Genomic DNA, 23,838 nt, shown 5'->3' with positions numbered 1-23,838 from the left:
GAAAGACAAAAACACACAACCTAAAAACAAATATTTTTCGTAGCCTGCAGTTAGTAATAGTCAGGAATTGAAGAGTCTTGTCATCTAATGAGTGCCGATAAACTCTTATCAAACGTTAGAGACTTTTTGCCATTATCATATTTCAGGAACATTAAAAAATCTCTGTAACACATATGACCAATTATACAACAAATGTCACTTATGTGGTATGCTTTTACATGTATAAAACTGTCTGTAAAATGCCTGTAAAAATGTCGGAAGCTGCATGTACCAAGTGGGCTGATTCTATCATTCTTGTTCTTTTTCCCAACCCTCTCTCCCATCCCCAGGAAGCTACTGCTAGCAGGAAATGATAAAAGATACCTGATCGTGGAGGCAACTAAGCACCCACCAAAATACAGCTAAGAATGAGACCTTGAAAAGGAAGGAGGAGTTCTTCCTGGGAGCTGACTGCTGGGGTCAGCAAAGCGTGGCCTCCACGGAGATTCGCTGGCCCAGTTTGCATGAGGAGGCCAATCACTGACCAGGGTTCCACCATCTCCAACAGCTGCATGAATGCTTAGGCATGCTTGGGGAGATAAATATGAGACTAATGACCATAGATAATACATTCAGAATGTTATGACAGCTAGTTGAGAACTCACACATGGGCCTGAGGACTGCTCAGCCAAGGGCCCTGTCTCAGTGCTGGCTGCATTCTTCTTCCCTCCTGGTTGTATAGGCTGCGGCCTTCCTTCTCGCCCTTAGGTGCTCCTGCTGTGTGCACAACTCCTAGCGGTCCTCTCTTCTCGTCTGACCACACAGTCCCTCTGAAGGAACCCAGATTATGTCATCCCAAATATGCTTCTTTGACATAAAAATTATTTTTGAGCTGAAGGCAATTAAGAAGCAGCAAACGGGGAAAAAACTCTGTGTCCTCCAGCTTTCTTCCCTGAAGACAGGATATAGATTCTCCCTTACTGGAGACAACTCTACATTCCTATCAGCCCTGAGAGGCCCCGGGGAATCTGCAAACAAACTGGACTCCCATATATTTACCTTCCTATAGTTTCCCCTGCTTGGAAACCTAAAACCACTTTTCTTTGTCCTGTCATTTTTCTACATGTTTGTTTTCCCTTGTTGAAGATGCCTCGTGAGTGGGGTTCTAAGCCACCATTTTGAGTTACTTTTCATTGACGTTTCTCCCTTGAGGTGTGTGCTGCATATGTTAATAAACTGTTTTTATCGTGTTAATGTGTCTTTTGTTACAGAGGTCTATTCCAACAAAGAGCTTAGGAGGGTTGAGGAAAAACATTATCTTTCCTCCCCTGCATCCCCATCCTTCACTTTTCTTTCAGGCTCTGAAGACAAACCCATGACAGGAGGGTTTTTCTTTTGTTTTTTGTTTTGTTTCGTTTTGTTTTTCTCTTTAAGAGTTCTGTTGTTAATTACCACGACCAGGAACCAATGAGCGTGAAAAACCATGACAGAAAAATGAGAAGTTTCAGTATTCTCACAATAGCCCCCCAGTTTCCGACTTAGTAAATGACAAGTGGAAAACAATTTTAGAATTTTTTCCCTCTTACCTTCATTTCTCCAGTGGACAAAAAGGTGGAGTTTTCCTTCTGCATCACTCTCTTGCTCCACATTTAGATGTAAATTAGGCCTGAAGAAACAATTCCGGTCCAACGATAAGCATCCCTTTTGTACATCTGGCATTTTACATCTTTCAAAACCCCTAGAACTTTTTCTTGAACAGGCAGAATCTTCTGTGCAAAATTGGGACCAGTATAATCTCAAATGGGTTACTTGCCTCCTTTTGGAAAGAGTAGAAGAAAAACTTCCGTTTGATATTTGGAATTGCAAATTTTGTTATTCAGGAGAAGTCTGTATGTAAAGACCCGGCTCCATAAAAGAAGTGCTATTATGAGGAAATTTGTAATTTTTTTAGAAGTTTGGTTTCAGGAAAACCTCTAAACATCTTTAAAATTTAAGATTTAAGGAACTAAAGAATTCTGATTTTGGAAAATTTTGCTCAGTAATACGAGAATTATTTTAATAAGTTCTTCACAAATTGAGGTGAAGTTGGGTTACAAGTGCCTAACCAGACTAGCAGTTCCCTTTGGGAAAAGGGGGCCTTCTTGGGTTGGAGTCAGAGAAATCCTTTTTCTTCTCTGACTGAAGACATCACCTTAGCATTAAGTTGGGAATACTACCTGATACTTGACCAACATAAAAACAATGCTTTGTGTGATTTTATAGCAAAGTAAATTTAGTCATTCAAGACTGTAACTTTTTTTTTTCTTTCCAATATTTATTTTAGGTTCAAGGGGTGCATGCACAGGTTTGTTACATAGGTAAATTGTGTGTCATGGGGGTTCGGTGTACAGATAATTTTGTCACTCAGGTAATCAGCATAATAACTGATAGGTAGTTTTTCAATCTTTACCCTTCTCCCCCCACCCCCTTCAAGTGGGCCCTGGTGTCTGTTGTTCCCTTCTTTGTGTCTATGTGTACTCAATATGTAGCTTCCACTAATACATGAAAACATGCATTATTTGGTTTTCTGTTCCTGAGTTAATTTGCTTAGGATAATGACCTCTAGCTCCATCCATGTTGCTGCAAAGGACATGATTTTCTTCTTTTTTATGGCTGTGTAGTACTCCATGGTGTATATATACCACGTTTCCTTTATCCAGGCCACTGTTGATGAGCATCTAGGTTGATTCTACGTCTTGGCTATTGTGAATAGTGCCGCAACGAACATACTCATGCGTGTGTCAATACTGCAACTTGGCCGGGTGCAGTGGCTCACACCTGTAATTCCTAAGCTTTGGGAGGCTGAGGCGGGCAGATCACCTGAGGTCAGGAGTTGAAGACCAGTCTACCAACGTGGTGAAACCCCATCTCTACTAAAAATACAAAAATTAGCGGTCATGGTGGTGGATGCCTGTAATCCCAGCTACTTGGGAGGCTGAGGCAAGAGAATCACTTAAACCTGGGAGGTGGAGGTTGCAGTGAGCTGAGATCACGCCATTGCACTCTAGCCTGGGTGACAAGAGCAAGACTCTGTTTCAAAAAACAAAAACAAAAAAAACCTCACAACTTAACTACCAGGAGAGTTGTAGATTGGATCATGAAATAGGTGAGGCTTATGTTCTTCCCTTTCTAATGCTTTCATCCCTTTCATGTTTCCCTATATTTAAACATCTTTATTTTCCAAGTCCTTCTCAGTTAGCTAATCTCTAGTAATGTTATTTTTATAATTTAAAAGTGGATTCTTAAACACCTGAGGGTGTAAAGGAAAGGCTCCTGGCAGAATTGAAGCAACATGACCACCTATAGAAGCAATATCTCTATGTGAATGCCTCATGTTGTGATATGCACCTGGTTTCTACTTAGACGCTTAATCACTGCCACACAATCTTCTACAATTGCTCTTGGCTCACTTACAGTTTGAATTATAGAAATGTTGTTCAATTCTTGTTTTCCTTTCTTATCTTCCAAACGAAATATGGCAGGATCTGGTCGGGCGCGGTGGCTCACACCTGTAATCCCAGCACTTTGAGAGGCCGAGGCGGGCAGATCACGAGGTTAGGCATTCAAGACCAGCCTGGCCAACATGGCGAAATCCTGTCTCTACTAAAAATACAAAAAAAAAAAAAAAAAGCTGAGCGTGGTGCTGGGCACCTGTAGTCCCAGCTACTCAGGAGGCTTAGGTAGGAGAATCACTTGAATCGGGTAGGTGGAGGTTGCAGTGAGCTGAGATCACACCACTGCACTCCAGCCTGGGCAACAGAGCAAGACTCCATCTCAAAAAAAAAGAAGAAAGAAATACGGCAGGATCTATGATCCTTTATTTATACCTTGACTGAAACTTTCACTTTATTCTGCCACTCTCAGCTTTAGTTGCCTTTGTTTTGTACTTGTGATAAACTTTCACCTAATAGACCTGGACACCTGGTCTGCCAACCTTCTTTCAGACTTGACTGAGTCAAATAATCCCAATTTATGTCAAATGAAAGCTGGGCACTCTAATCTCAAGGGAGTCCTCATGTACTCAGCCAAGGCAGGTGGATGCCATAATCCTGAGACGGGCACCAAATGCTCACAACAGACCACTTTCAAACAGCTCTGGGCTTGTATAACTCATGAACCCAGGAATCAGTAGCCAATTACATCACTCAGAGACTTTGCTTTCTTAATATGGGACAGATCCAGTTTACTGTATTTTGACTTCAAAGGCTATCTCATTTTTTTCTCCCCTAAGTCTCATTCCCAAGTCTACCTGAAGAGCTAAAATGAACTCTCTGGCAGTAAACACCTTTTCACCAAGCTCTCCATCTGTGCTCTCTAATAGTTTTATGTTTTTCTTCAACATCTTTGTGAAATAGAAGCCTTTATCTCTTTTCAAAGACATTTCAGGTGTCAAGGGACGGAGAGAAGAGTATTTGAGGAGTGGAATAATGAGTAGGATAACCTTTCCATGGGCCATGTTACTTTCCTGACTCATGGCATCATAGCCAGTTGAGAATCACTAAATCTTTTTTTACCATTAGCAAAGAACTGGTCAATTATTTTTTCTTTTTTGAGACAGTCTTGCACTGTTGCCCAGGCTGGAGTGCAGTGGCATAATCTCGGCTCACTGCAACCTCCGCCTCCCAGGCTGAAGCTGCTGCCTCACACTCCCGAGTAGCTGGGATTACAGGTGCCTGCCAAGACGCCCAGCTAATTTTTTGTATTTTTAGTAGAGATGGAGGTTCACTGTGTTGGCCAGACTGATCTCAAAAACCTGACCTCGTAATCCACGCACCTTGGCCTCCCAAAGTGCTAGTGTAAGCCACCACGCCCAGCCAGAACTGGTCAAATTTTACATGCTGTTCTTTGTGTTATTGATATGGCTTGGCTGTGTCCCCACCCAAATCTCATGATGAATTGTAGTTTCCATAATCCTGATGTGTCATGGAAGGGACCTGGTGGGAGGTAATTTAATCATGGTGGGGGTTTCCCCCATGCTAGTCTCATGAGAGTAAGTTCTCACAAGATCTGATGGTTTTGTAAGGGGCTTCCCCCTTTTCTCAGCTCTCATTCTTCTTCCTGCTGCCATGTGAAGAAGGGTGTGTTTGCTTCCACTTTCTCCATGATTGTAAGTTTCCTGAGGCCTTCCCAGCCATGCTGAACTTTCAGTCAATTAAACCTCTTTCCTTTAAAAATTACCCAGTCTCGGGTATGTCTTTATTAACAGCATGAGTACAAATTAATACAGTTATTAAAGTCATATTAATTTTTATTTGCTCCTTAAATAGAGAAATTAGCATATAGAATATACTTATTCATACTGTGCAAATCCTCAGTGGTACAACAAATATACTATTGATCTGTGCTTGGCTTTTATTGGTTAGCATTCAAGAAATATGCTAATAATATAAATTTAAGAAAGTATGCAAGACATAGATTTTTTTTTTTTTTGAGATGGAGTCTTGGTCTGTTGCCCACGTTGGAGTGTAGTAGCACCATCCCAGCTCACTGAAACCTCCATCTCCTGTGTTCAAGCGGTTCTCCTGCCTCAGTCTCCAGAGTAGCTGGGACTACAGGCGCCCGCCACCATGCCCAGCTAATTTTTTGTATTTTTGGTAGAGACGGGGTTTCACCACGTTAGCCAGGATGGTCTCGATCTCCTCACCTCGTGATCCACCCAGCTCGGCTTCCCAAAGTGCTGGGATTACAGATGTGAGCCACCCTGCCCCGGCCATAGATTTTATTCCATAAAAGTCCATTCCAGACCAGGTGTGGAGGCTCACTTCTATAATCCCAGCACTTTGGGAGGCCAGGTGGGAGGATTGTTTGAGTCCAGGAGCTCGAGACCAACCTAGGCAACATAGTAAGACCCCCATCTCTACCACACACACACAAAAATATATATACACACACACACACACACACACACACACAAGCCAGGTGTGGTGACACACACCTATAGACCCAGCTACTCAGGAGGCTGAGGCAGGAGGATCATTTGAGCCAAGAAGTAGAGGCTGCAGTGAACCGTAACTATGCCACTGCACTCCGGCCTGGGTGATAGAGTGAGAGCCTGTCTCAAATAAAAGTCCATTCCAGTTTTCTGTATGTATATGGTTTATTCTCTAAGGTTTCTTTAAGTCACAGTGAAGTAGCTTCATACTCAAAATATCAACTAGATTTCATGCTGGTGATGACAGTGAAGGACTATAAAGAATTAGAAGGCTAGGTTTCACTTCTATATGGTGATTATAAAAAGTTATCCATAGAAGGTAGGGAGGCCTGTGCGGGTGTGGGGGCAGAGGTACATGGGAACTCTCTGTACTTTCCACTCAATTTTGCTGTGAACTAAAACTGTTCTAAAAAAAGCCTATTTAAAAAAAAATGTTACCCAAGTCAGAGTGAAACAACAAAGAACTGACTGTGTAGGCTCCTGCTTGGGCCACATTTTGATACAAAAGATAGTCAACACAGTGAATTGTTAAAAATATGATGGATACTGTGCAATGTGATTCACCTGCTAGAGCCAAGACTGCTATTTATGACTAAATATGTGTTCTTGCCTCCTCCTTAGTAATAAAACTTCAATTTTTAGTTGGACATTTGGCTCCCTAGTACAGAGGCTTCATTTTGTAGCTGCTCTTTCAGGTAGGTGTGCCAAGTGACTAAATTTCTGGCACAAATATACGACACAACTGGAATTGGTGAGTATTTTTTCTGGGCAGTGTACCCAAAGAGACAGAGCATACTTATTTTTTCTTTTTCTTTCTTTCTTTCTTTCTTTCTTTCTTTCTTTTTTTTTTTTTTTTTTTTTTTTTTTTTTTTTTTTTTTTTTTTTTTTGCCTTTTCTTCCTAACAGCTTGGCAGTTAAGCTGTATTCCCAAAATTGGCTGAAAGCATCCCTTTCAGCTAGGTGTGCCATAGGGTTAAGTTCTAACCAATAGGTGTAAACAAAAGTACTATCATGTATACTTCTGGAAAATTGTCTTTAAAGGGAGGTAACAGAGTCTTCCCAACTTTCTTCTTTTTACCAGCTAGAAGCTTCAGCAGATTTGAGGAATATTTTTGAGGATGGAAGAACAATAGAAGACTGAGTCCTGGAGGACTGCTGAGCTGCTTTCAGGCCCTGCTTTATTTCCTTCCAATTTAGTACACATGAAAGAGAAAAACTTCCATCTTGTTTAAATAAGTGTCATTTTTAGGTTGCTGTGTTTCATGCTAAATGGATTCCTAATAGATACAGGATTAAGAACTTGGAAGTGGAGTACTAAGAAAAACCAAGGCCGAGCGCGGTGGCTCACGCCTGTAATCCCAGCACTTTGGGAGGCCGAGGCGGGCAGATCACAAGGTCAGGAGATCGAGACCACGGTGAAACCCCATCTCTACTAAAAATACAAAAAAATTAGCCGGGTGTGGTGGCGGGCGCCTGTAGTCCCAGCTACTAGGGAGGCTGAGGCAGGAGAATGGCGTGAACCCGGGAGGCGGAGCTTGCAGTGAGCTGAGATCGCGCCACTGCACTCCAGCCTGGTGGACAGAGACTCCGTCTCAAAAAAAAAAAAAAAAAAAAGAAAAACCAAAAACATGATACTAAGCTTAGAAGTTGAGTGGCAGGTGGTATAGACTCAATATCACAGGCTGGTCATTTTGTGGCAAACATTTCCCTGCTTTAACTTGAAAAGGGGACCACATGCTGACTGAGGCTGTAGCTTTAGGGGAAATCATAGGAAAGATTAATGATATTTGTGGGTATTGGCTGCCTATTGATGCTTTCAGAAAGCCTTACAGGCAAGCAGGCAGTGGAGAAGCAGAGATAGAAGGGAGTACAGCTTTGCTAAAAGAGTGCTATTTTTCTCAGGTCTACAATCAAAGTTGATAATTTGGACCCTTGCAAGAATAAAAGGGCAACTGCTTTTGCACTCAAAATTGAACCAGTTATAAGCAGTGGTTGAAAGCCTGCAACCTCAGTAAGAGAGAAAACTAGTGACCCCTCATACAAAAGCACAGACCTGCTGGCAAAGAGTAGATTAAGGGTACTTCTCTCCCATCCAAGTGTGTTTTAAACAACTTTCAAGGTAGTTGCCATTAAATTGAGGGATAAGGCCAGGTGTAGTGGCTCATGCCTGTAATCCCAACACTTTGGGAGGCCCAGGCAGGCGGATTGCTTGAGCACAGGAGTTTGAGTTCAGCCTGAGCATCATGACAAAACCATGTCTCTACAAAGAAATAAAAAAATTAGCTGGACATGGTGTGTGTGTGCCTGTAGTCCCAGCTACTCAGAAGGCAGAGGCAGGAGAATCACCTGAGCCTGGGGAGGTTGAGGCTGCAATGAATCTGGGCATAGAGTAAGACCCTGTCTCAAAAAGTTTAAAAATTGAGAGTAAAGCTGGGCACGGTGGCTCACACCTGTAATCCCAGCATTTTGGGAGGCTGACACAAGTGGGTCACTTGAGGCCAAGAGTTCAAGACCAGCCTGACCAACATGGTGAAACTTCGTCTCTACTAAAAATACAAAAATTAGCTGGGTGTGGTTGTGCACACCTGTAGTCCCAGCTAATCAGGAGGCTGAGGTGAGAGGATTGCTTGAATCTGGGAGGTGGAGGCTGCAGTGAGTCAAGATTGTGCCACCACACTCTGGCCAGGGCAAGACACAGAGACTTTGTTTCAAACAAAACAAAACAAAAAAGATCTGTCTTCAGGCTTTAAACAAACAAACAAAAACACTATGGCTAGATAAGATCTTTGGCTGTAATTACAAGGACAGAGAATTGCATGAAAGTAAATTTTTAAAAATTATATTTGAAATAATTACATTGCCTGCAAAAATCTGTAACTATTATACCCCTATACGAATCCCCAAGCCTGTGCAAAAATGAAGTGGATTTAATAAACAGTGTATCTCCCAAGAAAGGGATGACTCTACAAAGCCAGTCTCAGGTATGGCCATGGAGGATGCTGATGAAGCAGGAACTTCTGAGAGAGCAGAGCTAGGGACCAGGAACTGCATCAGTCTTCTATGGTTGCTGTAACAAAATACTAGATTGGAGGTTTAAACAACTGTTTATTTTTTCATGGTTCTGGAGGCTGGAAGTGCAACATCAATATATCAGCAGGTTAAGTTTCTCCTGAGGTCTCTCTCCTTGGCTTGCAGATGGTCACCTTCTTGTTGTGTCTTCACATGGCCTTTCCTCTCTGCATGTACATCCCTAGAGTCTCTTCCTCTTCTTCTTAGGACACTAGCCATATATGATTAGGACCTCAGCCTTATGACATCATTTAACCTTAACTGCCTTTTAAAAGGCTCTATCTCCAAACAAACAAACAAACAAACAAAACAAAAACAGTCCTATTGGGGGTTAGGATGACCACATATGAATTTGGGGTAGAACCCAATCCAGTCCACAACAAAGATAGTGATTGAAAAAGCTCATCTCAGAGAGCAGAACCAAGGACTGCCTGGTGAGCTAGCTAATCAAGGAACTCCCTTCTCAGGCCAGGGGGTTCTCTGCAATTACTGCTCAGCAGGGTTTGATAACTTCTATGGACCAGTACCAGTGAGTATCACATGTTTCCTGCTTTCCTCTTCTTCAGTTGAAATTTTAATTAAGGTTACTGTATTTCTGTCTCACCTCTATACAGTTTATTGAGTATGACCAAAAAGGTAGGACAAACAACTTTCTGTTTATGAGTTTCTGGAGCACGAGCCACTACATCTAGACAAGATGGAGATGACTCCATATCACCCAGTTTCTGGACTTTGAGCTTAAAGCAGTAACTAGAGGACACTTTGGAGTTACCTCTCCTAGAGAAGAGGGCTCTATGTAAAAAGAAGGAGCTTATGTGTGAGAGGACTGTGGCGAGGACTGTGGCGAGGACTGCTACTTCTCCCTTGATATGTTCTCTCTTCCTCTTTCAAGTTTTAGCTGGATATAACAATGCCTAAAATAAAGGCTACACTTTCCAGCATCCCTTGCAGCTCTGTGAGATTTCCAGGACATGTTGTTTAAAAGAATGTGTGAAGGTGGCCAGGTACGGTGGTTCACGCCTATAATCCCAGCACTTTGGGAGGCCGAGGCAGGTGGATCACGAGGTCAGGAGATCAAGACCATTCTGGCTAACACGGTGAAACCCTGTCTCTACTAAAAATACAAAAAATTAGCCGGGCATGATAGTGGGCACCTGTAGTCCCAGTTACTCAGGAGGCTAAGGCAGGAGAATGGCGTGAACCTGGGAGGCAGAGCTTGCAGTGAGTGGAGATCACGCCACTGCACTCCAGCCTGGGCAACAGAGCGAGACTGTCTCAAAAAAAAAGAAAAAAAAAAGAATGTGTGAAGGCTTGGCATGGTGGCTCATGCCTGTAATCCCAGAACTTTGGGAGGCTGAGGTGGGTGGATCACCTGAGGTCAGGAGTTTGAGACCAGACTGGCCAACATGGAGAAACCCTGTCTCTACTAAAAATACAAAGATTAGCCAAGCATGGTGGCTCGTACCTGTAATCCCAGCTACTTGGGAGGCTGAGGCAGGAAAATCGCTTGAATCTGCAAGGTGGAGGTTGCAGTGAGCCGAGATCACGCCATTGCATTCTAGCCTGGGAGACAAGAGCAAAACTCTGTCTCAAAAAAAAAAAAATAATGTAGGGGCCCAACTTTACTCTTTTCTTTTTCCTGCTGGTAGGAATGACGACATGATTTTTGGAGCTCCACTGGCCATTTTAGACTATGGAGTAAAGCTGCTTGCTGTGGATATTAGTGCAAAGAGATCTAAAGAGCTAGGTTCCTGTCACTGTAGAATGACTTCGTCTAGACTTTTATTGCATGAGACAGAAATAAACTATATTTTTAAAGCCAATATTATTTGGGGTATGCTGGATTGTTCTGTCGTCAACATGACTAATCTGGGCAGAATGTTTTCTGGAATCCCCCATATGACCTAGGTTAGAGTTGACCTCAAGAGGAGCTTGCTCATAATTTGCAAGGCAGAAGTGAAACAGCAGCCATGCCTCTCCAAAGATCTTCATTGTGCCGCATGGTGATAGGCAGATATTAAGGTGCCCAGTGAGTCCAGCTTGTCTGCTTTCCTCTGTTCTACACCAGGCTGTTCTTCCCAAATGCTAGCCCTGCTGGTCAATAGCAGCAGGTCCACCACCAGACACTTAGCATACACGGAGGTGTCTTAAGAGAGGCATAGTATCCCATACAGTGCTTAGCAAGCTCCCTTTTTGCAGTCCCACTTTGGCTGATGAATGTCCTGGATTTCTCAGATTTCCTCGCCAGCTTCGACTTGCCTACTCACCCCAGGGCTTTAGGGGACTGCTTAGTGACTATTTCTCCAACTTCCTCTTCCGGATCTTTACTTTCTCAACTCCTCCCACAGTTGTGTAAGTACTAGTTCCCATAAGAAATCCCTTGCCTAATAACACTCACAGTGGCTCTATTCCTTCACTGAGCCCTGACTGATATATTGGATTTTATGACATGTAGATCACCTGTATTCTAACAGAGTCACGTACATTATCCTGCTAAATCTTCCTAAGAGCCATGGGAAGGTAGCACTGTCGTTATCTCTATTTTACAGACATGGAAATGGGTTTAGAAAAGCTAAATAATATTCTCACTGTCATACGGCAAGTAAGTGGGGATTCCAAGTTTGTAACTCAATCTGCCTTCTGCCAGAGCCTGAGAGCTTAACCACAATACCTTAATACATATGTACTTCCTATCCAGAAGTTCTACTCTAATTCATATTCCTTCTTGCTTTAGTGTTTTTCTGTTTAAAGTCAATCATGCTACCTAATCAGACAACCATAATGAACGAAAAACAAACAATAAAAATCGCTAGTGTCAACAGGGTTTATTTAATAGCTTTGGAAAGTGTCAGTGTTACTGACAGTCTCTTTGTTTGTTTCCACTTCGGCTCTTTAAAAGTAAAACCCTTGGCCAAGTAGAGCTGCACTTCAGGCAAGAACCAGGGTCGATTTGGGAGGCTTATTTAATATTTAAAAGCTGAGGAAAGATTAATACCACACCCTTGGCATATGCCTACTAAAGCAGAGACTGTAGGCTCAGATGCCAACAGTTAATTCTGAAGAAACAAAAGAACAGGTCGGAGCTTAATATTGGGGTGTAAATGAAAATGAAGTCAGGGCCGGGAGTGGTGGCTCACACCTGTAATCCCAGCACTTTGGGAGGCTGAGGTGGGTGGATCACCTGAGGTCAGGAGTTTGAGACTAGCCTGGCCAACATGGCGAAACCCCGTCTCTACTAAAAATACAAAATTAGCCGGGCGTGGTGGTGCATGCCTATAATCCCAGCTACTCTGGAGGCTGAGGCAAGACTATCACTTAGAACCTGGGAGGCAGAGGTTGCAGTGAGCTGAGATTGCGCCAGCAGCACTGGGCAACAGCAGGAGACTCTGTCTCAAAAAAAAAAAAAGAAAAGAAAAGAAAAGAAAATTAAGTCAGACCTAGGGAACATTTTCGGGATTTACTAAACATATACCCACAGGGAAGGAAGAAAGAAGGTCAGCTATAATAAATCACTTTTGGATTATCTTAGATCTCAGCACTTTATAGGGAATCAGAGTCCTCATTTTTTTTCGGCCAGTGTGGAAGATCCTGTCAGTGCCATGCTCATATCCCTTCAATACTTACTGTTTCTGTATGTGCAGACGGTATCCTACTGCTAGTACATGATGCTGCCCGAGGGCTTTTTCTCACTTCAGGTGTAGAACAAGTTCTCAGCGCTGTAGAGTTAGCACCCCGGAAGCAATTATAGACTAATGACTGATGGGGATTAGAGGACAAACTCCAGCTTCCTCTCCCACTCAGGTGGGACAACTCCCAGAGATTCCCAGCATGATTGACCCTCGGTGCCCCCATTGGTAACGTAAGGGTCTAGGCTTCCCTCACTTCCCCGTCTTACTTCCCGTTTCCCCTGTCAGTGCTTCCTATGATCACCTCTCAAAGTACTTAGTTTAAACCTTTTGCTTAGGGTTGGCTCCTGAAAGAATCTGGCAGAAGACAGCCCAATTATGGGGAAAGCACTCCGTCCCAAAATAATTGGCTAAATTTCTCAATTTTTTCAAGTTTCAAATTCTATCCATTAGGGGTGCATATCGGGGGCCAGTCATGGTGGCTCAAACCTATAATCTCAGCACTTTGGGAGGCTGAGGTGGGTGGATTGCTTGAGCCCAGGAGTTCAAGACCAGCCTGGGTAACATAGTGAGACCTCATCTCTGCAAAAAATACAAAAACTAGCCAGGTGTGGTGGTACATTCCTGTAGTACCAGCTACTAAGCAGCTGAGGTGGGAGGATCACTTAAGCCCGGGAGGTCAATGCTGCAGTGAGCTGTGTTCATGCCACCACACTCTGGCCTGGGTGACAAAGTGAGACCCTGTTTAAAAAAAAAAAAGAGAGATGCATGTGGGGTGTCAGGTATCAATATGGGAAATGTAAATACTCCCTGCAGGGTTATGAGGCAACCATCATTTTTTTCCACCGTATCTTAGGGAAAATGGTTGGTGACATTGCTTTCTTCTTATTACTATTTAATCTCACCCAAAATAATTGGCTAAAATAATTGGCTAAAATAATTGGCTGCTCAAAAGAATCATTAACCATCATAAAGTAAGTCAATTCTCACTGCCTCATTCTGGAGCAGGCTTATGTTTGAAGGAGTGTGATCTCAAGTGTACATCTGTAATTCGGAATTGAAAGACTGCAATTTGAAGTTGAAATACAAATGGGCAGTGTCTGAACCATATATAACAATGGAACTCCGACCCATGAAGGGGATCAGAACATGTTGCCCCCAAATATGCTGCTGTAGCATATTGATTAATTTGAACTGAAGGCAACTGAGAGACAGCAAATGACCTCTGACCTCCACTTTTCTTTTCTCTTCCCAGGCTGGAGTGCAGTGGTGTGATCTCAGCTCACTGCAAGCTCTGCCTCCCAGGTTCACACCATTTTCCTGCCTCAGCCTCCAGAGTAGCTGGGACTACAGGTGCCTGCCACCACACCTGGCTAATTTTTTGTATTTTTAGTAGAGAAGCAGTTTCACGGTGTTAGCCTGGATTGTCTCGATCTCCTGACCTTGTGATCTGCCCACCTCAGCCTCCCAAAGTACTGGGATTACAGGTGTGAGCCACTGCCCCTGGCCTGCCCTCCACTTTTCTTAAAAGCAGGACATACATTTTCCATGAGAAAGGTGCTCTCCCATAAGCAGAAATAAAGCATTCTTATCAATGGAAATGGAGAATTGACACTGATTGCACAAACAAACCTTACTAATATAGTCCTTATCTTCCATTAGTTTTCTTCATATACTTCCTTGGTACTTTCCAACAACTTACCACCTCTAGAAGCTCAAACCCCTGTCCTTTATCTACCTATGTCTTCACAGTTTATTGCCTTTTGTTAAAATGGTATATAAGCCTCTGTATCCACGTTTTGAGGTTTTCACATCTTCTCTGTAAAGCCCTCTATGCCACATAAAAATGTTAACATCAAATGAAATTGCATATGTTTTTCCTGTTATTATAATATTTGTCAGTTTAATTTGCAGGCCCCAGGTACCTAATAACATAAGAGGGTAAAGTTCTTCCTTCCTTCATTGACAGCATGCGGCAACCTATCCAGGAAACTAATCACTTATTTTCAATAACCAATCAGCAAGACAGTCTGCTATAAGTCATATTTGTTGGGAGTCACACATCTTTAGTGACAATCTAACAGGCTAGACAATAACAGTTGTTTCCTGTGACAATAAGCCAAAATGGCCAGGACTTGATTCATAACTGACTGCTTTTCTAATTTTTGTCCCTGCTTCCAAATTAGGACCAACCAGAGAAAGCCAGCCAGGCACAATGGCTCATGCCTGTTATCCCAGCACTTTGGGAGACTGAGGCAGGTGGATCACCTGAGGTCAGCAGTTTGAGACCAGCCTGGCCAACATGGCGAGACCCTGTCTCTACTAAAAAAAAAATACAAAAATTAGCTGGGCATGGTGGTGCCTGTCTGTAGTCCCAGCTACTTAGGAGGCTGAAACAGGAGACTCACCTGAGCCCAGGAGTCAGAGGTTGTGGTGAGCCAAGATTGTGTCACTGCACTCCAGCCTGAGGACAGAGTGAGACTCCGTCCCAAAAAAAATAAACAAATAAAAACAAAATCAGAGAAAGCCAATATGCACCCCTAACCAATCACATAGAAATTCCTGTTTCTAGTTCACCTGCTTACAGCTTCCTCATGTCAACAGCCTCTAACTGGGGCATAGTTGAAGCCTTTCCTTTTTCCTACAATAAAACTTTCCTACTCCTCTGCCTGCCTTGGAGTCTCTGCCAGAATACAAGTGACAGTGGTTGACCCCCTTGCTATAGCAATCTCTGAATAAATAGGCTTTGCTTGTTCTCATTTGGTTTGTCTTAGTTTATTTCCACATTCTGTCCACCCTCGTAACTTTCTATTTGGGGGACTTGTATTTGATGTTATGCCTTATTCTCTCCATCCACTTTGTGCTAAAGTGGATGACATACTATTTTAGAGTTCCAATTGTAAAGATGCCTTTTATCCCTGGATAAGATTGCATTTTGATCCTTTTAATCTCAATGAGCTAGAAGTTTTAGGGCACCAAGAGAAAAAGGCTGGAGGGTTTCATATGTCCTTTTCCCCACTATCAAATGCAATCACAAAACAATATTTCAGTATTATCAGTACTGCTTTTGTTCCTATCCCTTACCTGAAGGCGAGAATCTTCAATTGTTTAAAGTTTCCTAGAACCTTCACGTAGCACTGCTCCTTAGGTGTCTGATAATACTGAAATATTGTTTTGTGATTGCATTTGATACTGGGGAAAAGGACATATGAAACCCTCTTGACTGCCTACAGGTTTACCATTGAGTCTCTACAGAGACTCTTCTTGGGAAGGTGAGTGAGTGTCTTGGCCTTGTTAGGGTCCATGAAATGCAGTGTAACTTTCTTACGACTTACCAGACTGGTTATTTATTTGTTCTTGTGTACCTTGAATATCTGAGATAGGTCTCAGTCGATTTAGTAAGTTTCTTTTGCCAAAGTGTCACCCGTGACACAGCCTCAGGAGGTTCTGACGACATATGCCCAGGGTGGGAAGAACACAGCTTGCTTTTCTTTCTTTTTTTTGAGACAGAGTTTCACTCTTTAGCCCGGGCTGGAGTGCAGTGGCCGATCTCGGCTCACTGCAACCTCCGCCTTCCGGTTTCAAGCGATTCTCCTGCCTCAGCCTCCCAAGCAGCCGGGATTACAGACTCCTGCCACCACACCTGGCTAATTTTTGTATTTTTAGTAGAGATGGGGTTTCACCAAGATGGCCAGGCTGGTCTCAAACTCCTGACCTCATGATCCGCTAGCCTCTGCCTCCCAAAGTGCTGGGATACAGGCGTGAGCCACCACTCCCAGCCCACAGCTTGGTTTTATACATTTTAGGGAGACATGAGACATCAATCAACATATATAGGAAAAGGCGGGGCCACTGGCCAAAAAGCAAAAGCAGGGAGGAGGCTTTCAGGTCATAGGTAGAGAAGAGACAAATGGTTGCATTCTTTTGAGTTTCTAATTAGCCTTTCCAAAGTAGGCAATGAGATATGCATTTATCTCAGTGAGCAGAGGGATGACTTTGAATACAATGGAGGCAACTTTGCCCTAAACAGTTCCCAGCTTGACTTTTCCCCTTAGCTTAATGGTTTTTGAGACCCCAAGATTTATTTTCCTTTCACGTTTTCAACCTTCATTCTCACACTTCTGTGCTCTGCTGTGTGTTAGATTCTGTATTCTACATTTACAAACATTTACAAACTACATTTACAAACTGTATTCTACATTACAAGCTTTTGGTCAGATTCTGCCAATGGAAGGAGATTAAAAGGCAACAGGGAGGGAATTGTGACTCTCTTTTTCTAGTTTTGAGCAGTTGAAAAAGCAGCTGTTTCCAGCAGTTCCAGCACTACACACCAGTGATAAAAGAACAGAGGCGGCAATAGCACTGATGGCAGAGGCAACATTAGTAGTGAAGTCTGGGGCAGATGAAGCCACAGGGACTCCAACAGCAGCCTGCATTTGTAGGCTCCTGGGCTCCAGTTCAGGTAGCTGGGCTTCACAGAAGCCTTAGCTGCACACACCCTTGGCCTCTGCTCAGTGATTTTGCTTCCCCAGTCTAGAAATGGTTAGCAGTTGCTACTCATTGAGTAAGCTTCTCACCCTCTCTAGACTTTCCAACATTAACTCATTTCTTTATTTAAATCTCTGCTGGTTGAAATGCCTGGAGTGGGTTTTTATCCTCCTTAATTGCATAATGAAGGATAGGCTCCTTTCTTGGTGAAATCCAGTTAAAATTCCACCATAGTAGAATCTCAGGGTATCTTTCTTTGTTTTGTTTTACTTGAAATATAAAGGAACAAGTTTCCCTCTTACTTCTTTGGGAAGATACCTGCCTTAGAGAAAAAAACCACTGACAGTGGATTTGCATAGATTATTCATTCTCCCTGAGCACAGATATGCAAATATATTCCAAGAAGGGGCTTGGTGACCTTGATCTACTCTATTTAAGATTCATAGCAGCCGGGTGAGGTGGCTCACGCCTGTAATCCCAGCACTTTGGGAGGCCGAGGCAGGCGGATCACAAGGTCAGGAGATTGAGACCATCCTTGCTAACACGGTGAAACTCTTGAATCTGGGAGGCAGAGGTTGCAGTGAGCCAAGATCCTGCCACTGCACTCCAGCCTGGGCGACAGAGTGAGACTCTGTCTCAGAAAAAGAAAAAAAATAAAATAATAATAGTCCTGGCTGGGCGCGGTAGCTCATGCCTGTAATCCCAGCACTTTGGGAGGCCGAGGCAGGCAGATCACAAACTCAGGAGTTCGAGACCAGCCTGGCCATTTGGTGAAACCACGTCTCTATTAAAAATACAGCCAGGCGCGGTGGCTCAAGCCTGTAATCCCAGCACTTTGGGAGGCCGAGATGGGCGGATCACGAGGTCAGGAGATCGAGACCATCCTGGCTAACCCGGTGAAACCCCGTCTCTACTAAAAAATACAAAAAAAAAAAAACTAGCCGGGCGAGGTGGCGGGCGCCTGTAGTCCCAGCTACTCGGGAGGCTGAGGCAGGAGAATGGCGTAAACCCGGGAGGCGGAGCTTGCAGTGAGCTGAGATCTGGCCACTGCACTCCAGCCTGGGAGACAGAGCCAGACTCCGTCTCAAAAAAAAAAAATACAAAAAAATTAGCCAGGCGTGGTGGCGGGTGCCTATAGTGCCAGCTACTTGGGAGGTGGAGGTTGCAGGGAGCTGAGATCACACCACTGCACTCCAGTCTGGATGACAGAGCTAGGCTCCGTCTTAAAAAAAAAAAAAAAGTCCTTTGGGTAGGCAATAGTCCCAGCTACTCTGGAGGCTAAGATGAGAATATCCCTGGAGCCCAGGTGTTGGAGGCTACAGGGAGCTATGATCACACCACTGTATTTTAGCCTGGATGACAGAGTGAATAACAATCCTGATATTTTAGTACTCTTTGTTTATAAATTTAAAAAACATAAATAACAGAATAAGAAATTAGAAAATAATAATTACATGACCAGGACCACACTTCACATGGAGACCTTCCAAAATATCTCACAAAATATACGTTTTTCCCAATGAGCAATCCGAGATGTGGTGAAGGGTCTGTGAAGGTAAATGAATACCTATCATCCTCAAACACAAGGCTCCTTCTGCGTCAAGGCGTGTTTTGCACTAGTGTGGAAGCACTGTATTTTTGTTTGTTTGTTTGTTTGTTTTTGAGACAGAGTTTCGCTCTTGTCGCCCAGGCTGGAGTGCAATGGTGCGATCTCGGCTCATTGCAACCTCCACCTCCCGGGTTCAAGCAATTCTCCTGCCTCATCCTCCCATGTAGCTGGGATTACAGGCTCCCACCACCACGCCTGGTTAATTTTTGTATTTTGTAGTAGGGACAGGGTTTCACCATGTTGACCAGGTCAGCGGGTCACGAACTCCTGACCTCAAGTTATCTGCCTGCCTCAGCCTCCCAGAGTGCTGGGATTACAGGTGTGAACCACCATGCCCAGCCCTTTTGTTTTTTTCAAGTACTTCTTTTTTTTTTTGAGACAGAGTCTGGCTCTGTCTCCCAGGCTGGAGTTCGGTGGCACAATCTCGCTCATTGCAACCTCCGCCTCCCAGGTTCAAGCAATTCTCTTGCCTCAGCCTCCCGAGTAGCTGGGATTACAGGTGAGTACCAGCACACCCAGCTAATTTTTATGTTATAAGTAGAGATGGGGTTTCTCCATGTTGATCAGGCTGGTCTTGAACTCCCAACTTCAGGTGATCCGCCCGCCTTGGCCTCTCAAAGTGTTGGGATTACAGGTGTGAGCCACTGCGCCCATCCTTCACTGAATGACTATTGATTGAAGACATTAACATTGATTTTATTAATAAAAATAAAAATTAACACCTCCATAGTACCTTGTCTGTATGGTTCTCTTCTAAAAGGATATTAGCAAATGTAGTGGCTCAGACCTGTAATCCCAGCACTTTGGGAGGCCTGAGCTCAGGAGTTCAAGACCAACTTGGACAACATAGTAAGACCCTGTGCCTATAATTTTTTTTCTTTTAATTTGCCAGGCATGGTGTTGTGTGCCTGCCATCCCAGTTACTTAAGAGGCTTAGGTGGGAGATCCCTTAAACCAGGAGTTTGAGGCTGCTGTAAAATGTGATCACACCACTGTACTCCAGCCTGGGCGACACATTCTGTCTCAAAAATAAATAAATAAACAAACAAATATCAATAAAAGCATATTAACTCATTTGTGAATTTAAATTATCATCACCAACCATACCCTATTTTACAGATGAAAAAACTAAGGCACAAAAAAATTATTTAAAATGTATCTGGTGGCTGGGCACAATGGTTCGCGCCCATAATCTCAGCACTTTGGGAGGCTGGCTAATTTTGTATTTTTAGTAGAGATGGGGCTTCTCCATGTTATTCAGGCTAGTCTCAAACTTCCAACCTCAGGTGATTCGCCTGCCTTGGCCCCACAAAGTGCTGGGATTATAGGTGTGAGCCACCACGCCTGACCACACCAAAGGTTTTTTAAAATCAACAAATTATTTGGAAATTATTAGAATAATTTTTTTAAATTACACAAAACTTTTATCATATGGTAAGCAGTTTTATACACACACGTGTAATTATATATGTAATTGAATAAGCAGTTTTATACATATGTAATTTAAATAATTTAGAAATGGAGATCATATTTTTCAAATGTTTACATTTATATATTGATATCTAGGTGAATTTACAATATGTATTGTGGATTAGATACATTGATTTCATTCCCTAGAGGAAATATGAGCAAGCCCCATTCAAACAGACTGAAATGGTAAGGGAAGAAATGTGTTTTTTTCCACATAACTATAAGTAGTCCAGCATAGGTTCCAGGCATGGTAAGATCAGTGGCTCAGTGATGTCATCAAAATTCTTTCCATGTATGTTCTGCTTTCCTCTCTGTGAGTGTTTACCCTCAGGCTAGATCCTCTTGTTACTTAATATGGCAACAGTACTTCCTGCTGTCATATCTGTGGTGGTTTAAAATATGTCCCTGAATTCCTTACTATTCCTCCTTCCCTGCAAAAGTGTAGCCTAATTCCCCTCCTCTTAAATTTGGGCTAGACTTAGTGACTTCCTTTAATGAATAAAATGAAATAGAAATGATGGTGTGTTGGCCGGGCGCGGTGGCTCAAGCCTGTAATCCCAGCACTTTGGGAGGCCGAGACGGGCGGATCACCAGGTCAGGAGATCGAGACCATCCTGGCTAACACGGTGAAACCCCGTCTCTACTAAAAACTACAAAAAACTAGCCGGGCAAGGTGGCGGCGCCTGTAGTCCCAGCTACCGGGGAGGCTGAGGCAGGAGAATGGCGTGAACCCGGGAGGCGGAGCTTGCAGTGAGCTGAGATCCGGCCACAGCACTCCAGCCTGGGTGACAGAGTGAGACTCCGTCTCAAAAAAAAAAAAAAAAAAAAGAAATGATGGTGTGTTGTTCCTAAAATTAGGATATAAAATATAATGGTTTCCTCCTGTTCTTTTTGTTGGGATCACTCTGGGGAAAGCCAGTTACCATGAGAGGAGGACATTCAAGTAACCCCATGGAGTGGATCCACAGGGTAAGCAACTGTGGTCTTCTACTAAGAGCCAGCAATAAACTGAGAACTTATGCCAACAGCCATATAAGCCATCTTGGAAGTATATTCCCTAACCCCAATCAAGCCTTCAGATTAATGCAGCCCTGGCAAATGTCTGGAATGGAACCTCATGTGGGAATCTGAGCCAGAACTGTCCAGCTAAGCTGCTTCTGAATTCCTGACTCACACTGTGAGATAATAAAATAATTGTCATAAAAACATCCAGAGGGAGAACGGTACATCCTTTCTCTCTCTCTCTCTCTCTCTGAGAAACTGCTAAGACTTTGTGGCAAACGTATTAAACCAGTTAGTGATTAGGAACTAATATTACCATGATTCTTATACTGAACCACCCTGTGGAGCTGGAGCTGGAGTCAGTGTCTTCTGAAGCCTAGGACTGTGTAGAAGACACAGCTTCTGATGGGAAGAAATGAGGGTACAGAAACAGATATCGACAGGTGACTAATCAAGATAATCTAGGTTGTACTGTATAACAAATATCCACCAATTCTCTCAATGGCTTAACACACCAAAGGTTGTTTCTTTCTCTTACTGCATGTCTAATGTGCCTTGGCAAGGAGACCTTGGCTCAAAGAGGTTTCAGCTCAACATTTGCTTCCTTGATCTCTCCAACAGTAACACATTGTTTATTAGATCTTAAAGCTTTTTCCTGGAAGTTACACATATCATATTACCTCCTCTTTTACCTTATTGACAGAAGGTCTAATTTCAAAGAAGTCAGGTAACACACTATTACACTGTGACCAGAAACTGATTTTTTTTTTTTTTTTTTTGAGACAGTCTCACTCTGTCGCCCAGGCTGGAGTGTAGTGGCACAATCTTGGCTCACTACAACCTCTGCCTCCTGGGTTCAAGTGATTCCTGCCTCAGCCTCCTGAGTAGTTGAGTCTACAGGCGTATGCCACCATGCCCGACCAATTTTTGTAGTTTTTAGTAGAGACAGGGTTTCACCATATTGGCCAGGCTGGTCTCAAACTCCTGAGCTTGTGATCCCCCTGCCTTAGCCACCCAAAGTGCTGGGATTACAGGGGTGAACCACCGTACCCGGTCCGAAAACTGAAATATTTTAACATCACTGATGAGTACCAGCAAGGGAAAATCAGGGTTTGGATCTGGGTGTGGTGGCTCATGCCTGTCATCCCAACACTTTGAGAGGCTGAAGTGAGTAGATAACTTGAGCCAGGAGTTTGAGACCATCTGAGCAACATGGCAAGACCCAGTCTCTACCCAAAAAATAGAAAAATTAGCCAGGCATGGTGGCCCATGCCTGTAGTCCCAGCTACTGTAGAGGCTGAAGTGGGAGGATTGCGTAAGCCTGAGAGGCACTGCAGTGAGTTGTGATTACACCACTGCACTCCAGCCTAGGCAACAGAGCCAGATCCTGTTTCAAAAAAAAGAAGAGAAAAGAAACAAAGAAAAGAAAATCAGGGTCTGGAAAATGTGCTTACTAAGGGACTGGAAATTGGGATGTTACAGTAACAACAAACTTTCTCTACTTCAGCCCCTGCAAGTCCCATATCTCTTAAGGAATGTCTCTCTCTTCTTTGCCCTTTAAGAGTTGAAGTGGGAGGCCGAGGCGGGCGCATCACGAGGTCAGGAGATCGAGACCATCCTGGCTAACACCGTGAAACCCTGTCTCTACTAAAAATACAAAAAATTAGCCGGGCGTGGTGGCAGGCACCTGTAGTCCCAGCTGCTCGGGAGGCTGAGGCAGGAGAATGGGGTGAACCCGGAAGGCAGAACTTATAGTGAGCCACTGCACTCCAGCCTGGGCAACAGAGTGAGACTCCACCTCAAAAAAGAAAAAAAAAAAGAGTTGAAGTGGTTAAATAGATTGGATGTTAGGGCATGTGGTACAGGGATAAGTCCTAGCTTAATTGCTGCTAGATCTTAGCCTAGCATGTGTGAACAGGTCTTAGCAGACTACTTGAAAACTTTAGTGAAAACATTAGTACTGACTCATGATCATGTAGCTAATAATTACTCTTCTGATATTAGGTCCAATAATGTGTAGTTTTGCTAATAATTCTAAAGTTATAAATAATATGCTGAAATTTTAAAGTGCTTTGGATGTTGAAATCTGCATATCAATAGCTCACCTTTTCTCAAGGTTTTTGTGCTTGTGGCTTAGTTATTAACTTGATAGGATGCTTGGACGCTTCTGGGTAAGGAAACAGATCAATTCTCCTGCTGGGCTAGTCCACCTGTTTCAGGTCCTGAAAAGCTACTGACCTAGTGGACTTCAGACTCCTTGCTTTATCTTAGCGTTTGAGTTCTCTTATTTCTGACTGGTAGCTGACCTGTTTGTTAATACATCTGGAATGAAGTCTTTTTCTGGCCGGGCGCGGTGGCTCACGCCTGTAATCCCAGCCCTTTGGGAGGCCAAGGTGGGGGAATCATGAGGTCAGGAATTTAAGAGGAGTCTGGCCAACATGGTGAAACCCAGTTTCTACTAAAAATACAAAAAATTAGCTGGGTGTAGTGGCGGGTGCCTGTAATCCCAGCTACTCTGGAGGCTGAGGCAGGAGAGTCTCTTGAACCTGGGAGACAGAGGTTGCAGTAAGCCGAGATCAGCGCCACTGCACTCCAGCCCAGTGACAGAGTAAGACTCTGTCCAA

The sequence above is a fragment of the Piliocolobus tephrosceles genome, chromosome 10 (genome assembly GCF_002776525.5).
Source record: "Piliocolobus tephrosceles isolate RC106 chromosome 10, ASM277652v3, whole genome shotgun sequence".
Lineage (NCBI taxonomy): Eukaryota > Metazoa > Chordata > Mammalia > Primates > Cercopithecidae > Piliocolobus > Piliocolobus tephrosceles.
This window is presented reverse-complemented; position numbering follows the sequence as displayed.